The sequence below is a fragment of the Symphalangus syndactylus genome, chromosome 14 (genome assembly GCF_028878055.3).
Source record: "Symphalangus syndactylus isolate Jambi chromosome 14, NHGRI_mSymSyn1-v2.1_pri, whole genome shotgun sequence".
In the NCBI taxonomy this organism is placed as follows: domain Eukaryota; kingdom Metazoa; phylum Chordata; class Mammalia; order Primates; family Hylobatidae; genus Symphalangus; species Symphalangus syndactylus.
In genome coordinates, this window is record NC_072436.2 from 25,954,905 (window position 1) to 25,961,770 (window position 6,866).

At 41.6% G+C, this 6,866-nt stretch overlaps 1 protein-coding gene across 10 annotated transcripts in view; it reads right to left on the bottom strand.

The window, feature by feature from the left end:
* The window catches only part of M1AP (meiosis 1 associated protein), a 92,842-nt gene extending 86,330 nt beyond the window's left edge, over positions 1 to 6,512 (bottom strand). For 3 of the 10 annotated variants that reach the window (XM_063616583.1, XM_055240652.2, XM_055240645.2), the window contains exon 1: positions 5,441 to 6,234. The gene's annotated coding sequence lies outside the window, so the exon portion shown is untranslated. The other 7 variants (XM_055240646.2, XM_055240651.2, XM_055240650.1 and 4 more) reach the window with 7 other exon arrangements.
* Between the last annotated feature and the right edge of the window lie 354 nt (positions 6,513 to 6,866).

The window sequence follows — 6,866 nt, forward strand, 5'->3', positions numbered from 1 at the left end:
TCTCCTGCTTCAGCCTCCCGAGTAGCTGGGATTACAGGCATGCGCCACCATGCCTGGCTAATTTTGTATTTTTAGTAGAGACAGGGTTTCTCCATGTTGGTCATGCTGGTCTCGAACTCCTGACCTCAGGTGATGCACCCGCCTCGGCCTCCCAAAGTGCTGGGATTACAAGCATGAGCCACGGCACCTGGCCTCCTCAATTAATTTTATGAGGTTAGCACAACCTTTGAAAGTGAAACCAGATAAAGGTGTAATAAGAAAAAAATTATAGGATAATCTCACCCATAAACTTGTAACAATTCTAAATAAAATATAGAGAAATTGAAACTAATAATATAAAAAAAGAATAACACAGCATGACCAAGTTGAGTTTATCCCAAGAACATAAGGTTGATATAACATTAGAATATCAATCACGTAATTCGTCACATTAAAAAAGTAAATGAGAAAAATGATATGATCATCCCAATAGATGCAAAAAAGCCTCTGTTTAAAACCCAGCATTTGTGCATGATAAAGACTGAGCAAGAACAGATGATGGGAATAATCTGATAAAATATATTTACAAAAAGAGAGATCAAACATCATTCTTCATGGTGATATGTTGAAAGCTTTCCATGTAAGACAAGGAGCATGCTATCATCACTTCTATTCAGCCTTATAGTGAAGGTAGTAATGAGGTAAGACAAATAAATAAAAGGCATTGCAATGGAAGAAAGAAAACTGTCATTGTGTGCCAATGATTGTGTATATAGAAAATCTAAAATAATCTACAGCTTTATAATTTTTCCCAAAAGATCTCCTTGTCTTTTGTCAAATTTTAGTCTTAGGGATCTGTTAATTTTTAAATATTAATTTACATTTCAAAGAACTATCGACGACAAAGTTTCTCTCCCTTTCTCATCTTTTTAAATTTCATTTTTAGTTTGTTGCTTATGTATAGAAATATAGTTAATTAAAAAAATCTTTTATAGAGATGGGGTCTTGCTATGTTGCCCAGGTTGGTCTTGAACTTCTGAGCTCAACCAATCCAACCGGCTCTGCCACCCAAAGTGCTGGGATTACAGGCATGAACCACTGTGCCCAGCTATAATTAATTTTTGTATATTGACTTTATATTTAACAAACTTGCTGCACTCTCTTACTAATTATAATAATTTATCTATAGAACTTTTTGGATTTTTTTTGTTCTTAATCATATAATCTTTAAATAATCATATATACCAGGATACATGAAAAAAGTCAGATCATAGCAGCCAAAAGACTATTAATAACAATCTTGTTCACAATTACCCAAAACTGAAAAAAACACAAATGTCAATCTACATTAAAATGGATAAGTCATAGTATATTTCCACATACAGCAATGAAGATGAATGAACTACAGTTGCATGTGGCAACATGGATGATTTTAAGAAACATATTATTGAGTAAAAGCAGCAAGACACAAAGAATACATACACATGTAGCATGATTTCATCTACATAGATTTTAAAAATAAGCAAAAGTAGTTATATTGTTTAGAGATGCATACACAGTGATAAAACCATAAAGAAAAGCAAAGAAATGATTATCACAAAAATGAGGCTACTAAAACTTAAAGTATAATAATAATAATAATAATAAAAAAAGAAAAAAAAAATGAGGCTAGTGATTTTCCCTAGGAAGGAATGAAGGCATTACGATGAGAAGAGACAAAAGAAGGGGGTCCTGAGGTGTCGGTAATGTTCTTTTTTTTTTTTTTTTTTTTTTTTTTTTTTGAGACGGTCTCACTCCATCGCCCAGGCTGGAGTGCAGCAGTGGCCCAATCTCAGCTCACTGCAACCTCCACCTCCCAGGCTCAAGTGATCCTCCCACCTCAGCCTCCTAAGTACCTGGCACTACAGGCATGCACCACAATGCCTCACTAATTTGTGTGTTTTTTTGGTAGAGACAGGGTTTTGCCATGTTGCCCAGGCTAGTCTCAAACTCCTGGGCTCAAGCGATCCTCCCACCTTGGCCTCCCAAAATACTGGGATTACAGGGATGAGCCACCACTTCCAGCCTAATGTTCTATTTCTTGATCTTTATTGTGGATATTGGGTATTCACTTTCTACTATTAAACTATACATTCATGTTTTATGACATTTTCTGTATATATGTTATATTTAATAATAAAAATATTTCAAAAAGAACATTAGGACAATCAAAAGAAAACAAAAGAAATACGATAAAAAAATAGCTAAAAAATGTCCCCACCTCTGAGAACTAAAATCATTCTATATAATTGTTTTTAGCTAAAGAATGTAGGGAAAATTAAAGCTTATTTGATTTCCCCTGTGACCAATAGAAAGATAATTATGATAATTTTCAGAAACACTTTGGAATTTAGAATCTTGAAAAATGATCTAAGAATACATAGATAGGCCAGGCGTGGTGGCTCACGCCTGTAATCCCAGCACTTTGAGAAGCCGAGACGGGTGGATCACAAGGTCAGGAGACCAGCCTGACCAACATGGTAAAACCCTGTCTCTACTAAAAATACAAAAATTAGCTGGGCATGGTAGTGCGTGCTTGTAATCCCAGCTACTCAGGAGGCTGAGACAGGAGAATCGCTTGAACCCGGGAGGCGGAGGTTGCAGAGAGCCAAGATCGCACCATTGCACTCCAGCCTGGGTGACAGCGCGAGACTCCGTCTCAAAAAAAAAAAAAAAAAAAAATACATAGATAGATGTATTTCCCCAAATGAATCAGTGAAGTTATTCTCTTCAAACTTCCCTTTTTGAATAGTGGAAGTCAGCATTTGTTCATTCAACATTTTTAAAAATTGAGTTCCAATTATGTGCTGGATACAGCTAGAAAAATAAATGAATGAATATGCTAATCTGTTGAAAGTCATCTTGAACCAGAAATCCAAATCAATTACTAACGTATTTACCAAGAAAGCACATAACATATTTTTAAACTGTACTTTAAGTACATGGGGCCAATTTCTACATGGAATGCTGAACTTGAAGCTGACACAGAGAAATTCACACAAACAGGTAGTCAGAGGCCTTATTTAATGTATAATTAAATTTAATTATCCATCTCCATCTCTCACATCTGGAAACGCCATTTTAAAGTAGAGGCAAGGCAACCCGCTTAGGTCCCCTTCCACACTGTGGAAGCTTTGTTCTTTCGCTCTTTGCAATAAATCTTGCTGCTGCTCACTTTTTGGGTCCGCACTGCCTTTATGACCTGTAACACTCACTATGAAGGTCTGCAGCTTCGCCCCTGAGGCCAGCGAGACCACGAACCCACCGGGAGGAATGAACAACTCCACACACGCCGCCTTGAGAGCTGTAACACTCATCGCAAAGGTCTGCAGCTTCACTCCTGAAGCCAGCAAGACCACGAACCCACCAGAAGGAAGAAACTCCGGACACATCCGAACATCAGAAGGAACAAACTCTGGCCACACCATCTTTAAGAACTGTAACACCGCGAGGGTCCACGGCTTCATTCTTGAAGTCAGCAAGACCAAGAACCCACCAATTCTGGACACAGTATTGCTGGGCCATAAGGCACATATGAGTTTAGTTTTGATAGTGAGGTAGGAGGCGGGACTCAATTCTGGAGGAAGGGCTTAAACCAGACCAAACTGAGGACGAGCTTAAACAGGGCCAGGGTGGAAGCAGCTTTCCATAAGACATGCCCACCAGTGTGCCATGTCAGTTTACCATTGCCATGGCAACACTCAGAAGTTACCATCCCTTTCTATAGCAATGACTCTATGACCTGGAAGTTACCATGTTTTTCCTAGAAATTTCTGCATCAACTCCCCCTTAATTTGCATGTAATTAAAAGTGGGTATAACTATGACTGCTGAACTACTTCTGAGCTGCTATTCTGGGCACGCTGCCTATGGGCTAGACCTGCTCCACAGTTGCAGTACCTCTGCTGCTGCTGTACACTGCTGCTTCAATAAAAGTTGCTGTTTAACACCACCAGCTCACCCTTGAAAAAAATAAAAATAAAAAAATAAAGTAGAGGCAGTCCTCATTTTGCATGGTTCCAGTATATAGAGTTCAGTTACTACAGTTTAATTAACACCAGTCCTCCAACAACACAGTTCAAATTTCAGTTACCATGGAATTAACTGTAATTATATAAAGTAGTATCTAGCTCTTTAGTTCACAAATTACTACATAGTTATCAGTATCAATAGTATAGTATACTGACACAGTGTACTGATATAATATAGTGATCAGTGCATCATGATCAGTAATTAATTATATCACTTCTTTCAAAGTCTGTTGGTGACCGGTCACTGCAGATCCGTTAGTCAGTTAAAGCACAGACAGAAGTGTGTAGTTGTGTCGCCTCCTTGTCTCCTAGTGATAAGCCCACGTGATGTTTTATAAAAACAAAAATTGAAAGAGGAAACTAGCCAATAAAAGGAGAAGCAAAGAAATAAAAAATGATAATGCCAAGAGTGAAATCTGAATCTAACATAAGTGGAGTTAAAGGAGAAACAGCTGACTATGAGAGTGTTGACACTGCCTCCACTTGATAGACTCTAGAGAAGCAGCCAGAGGAATTTAGTGAAGGCAAACTTATCAACATACTTGAGGAAAGTCATTGTGATGAAAAGGATGAAGACATCCTACAGAAAAGGCCACTGGCAAAAAGCTTCATTATTAAAAAAACTTTCAGAGATATTTTACAAAATTGAAGGTACAAAGGATAAAATGTAGGAAACTGACCCAAACTTAGAAAGAAGTATGACAGTTTGCCAAGACACACAAAAAATGTTTGCTGTCTCATTAAGTTTTACTATACGAAGCAAACAAGTACTGTTCAAACTACTCTTGATAAGTTTTTTTTTCAACAAATAAAACACTTTAGCTCTCAATGTTTCTAATGTTTTAAGTTAGTGTATGAAATAGTTTTACTGTTTTACATTTACCTATAGTTAGTAAGAAAGTTTTAGTGTTTTGACAATTTTTCAAGGTTATAGAACAACTGTAATTTTTCCCATTGGTGTTTAAGATCTCTTTGAATGGTTTCAGCCAGCAGTCATTTTTCAATCTCACACTAATGTGCATTGGAAGACTATTTTAAATGAGGTAAGAGGCAGCCTCTCATCCTCAAACATCATCAATTCATGCATCTGATGTGTCTGGGCATAGTACTAAACAGGCTCTGACCTTATTTTGACCCTATACTCTCCACTTTTGCCAAGAACACTCGCTTAATGAATTCTCCCTGCAAACTGGTTAAAACTGGAACTGGGCCTTGAACCACCCAAAACCACCAAGTTATGCCCAAACTAAAAACCCTCCAAGGACTTCCAATTACACCACTGGAAACAAAATCCAATCTCTTTACCCTGGCCCTAAAGTTCTGCTTGTGCCTTCTGCCCAACTCTCCATCCTCACACCAGGCCCTCCCCTGCCCGCACCCCGGAATATCCACCTCTCACAGATCGGCTTCTCGCTGTGTCTGCCTCTGCGGATGTTCTGTTCCGTGATGAGCTTTCTAGGTTAGGGCCCCTTTACAAGCCCTCATTCACTTTCTTCAATGGTTCTCCCTCTGGCAGGGCCCCATTAAAGATTTCGTGGGCCCTAAGCACTTTCGTCTTCGTGGGCCCCTTCCTCCATTAAAAAAAGATTAAAAGAAGTTAATGGATTTTGTAGGCCCTAAAAATCTCATTTTCCCCTCCTGATGTGAGGAAAAAATCAAAACACTTTCTTTGACTTCATGGGTTCACTTTAAACAAAATGAAAACATTCTCGTGGCCGGGTGCGGTGGCTCACGCCTGTAATCCCAGCACTTTGGGAGGCCGAGGCAGGCGGATCACGAGGTCAGGAGTTCGACCAGCCTGGCCAACATAGTGAAACCACATCTCTACTAAAAATATTAAAAAATTAGTCGGGCGTGGTGGCAGGAGCCTGTAATTCCAGCTATTCGAGAGGCTGAGGCAGGAGAATCACTTGAACCCGGGAGGTGGAGGTTGCAGTGAGCCGAGATCACGCCATTGCACTCCAGCCTGGGCGACAAGAGTGAAACTCTGTCTCAAAAACAAAGCAAAACCAGAAGAAAAAAAAATTCTCGTGACCCCCCGAAGCCTCGTGGTCCCTCGGCATGGCGCCTACCGTGCCTGGCGGATCAGCAGCCCGGCCCTAGGGCCTGGGGGTCCCGCGGAGGAAGCTCCGGGCCCAGACTCCGCGCAGGCCTGGCCGCCCAGAACAGTATGCGGAGGGATGACTCCGACAGCGATTTAGGAGCCTCTCTCTTGGCGTCAGTCTTGCCCCGGCACACGTCACGGCCAGCGCAGCCAACACCTGCCTTAAGACCGCCCGAGCTCGGCCCACGCCCAGCCTGCGAAGTGGTGCCGGCTGCTCTCGGGCTGCCCTCCCTCCCCGAGGCGTGGAGAAGCGTCCCTGTCTTCGGAAGACGGAGGCCCCCTCACCTGGTCCTCCCGGCTCTCGGCGTGCGCCCGCGCGTTCGGAGGCGCCCCCCTCAGGCCGGCGCGGCTGGGCGGGAGGCTCACTGCGGGCAAGGCGGGGCCCGGCCGCCTCAGGGTGGCGCTTGAGGAAAACGGTCTCCAAGTCCCGAGATGCCCTGACAACAGTCCTTCTTTGTCTCTTAGGTAGAATTTTGTCTATTTGTTGGATATACTGTGCTAAACCTGACATTTTTTCTTTTTCTACCCCTTCCCATGAAACATCCCAGTAGCGCCCCCACCGACCGTGTTCTTGGTTTTGACTTTTCCCTTCCGCATCATTTCTCCTTCAGCCAGTCGCTATTTTGTTCACTAAACATCTGTGGTGGGCACATTATGTGCCACGCATTGTACTAGGATTGGAGTACAGTGGATGTACAGACAATGGTCCCTGCC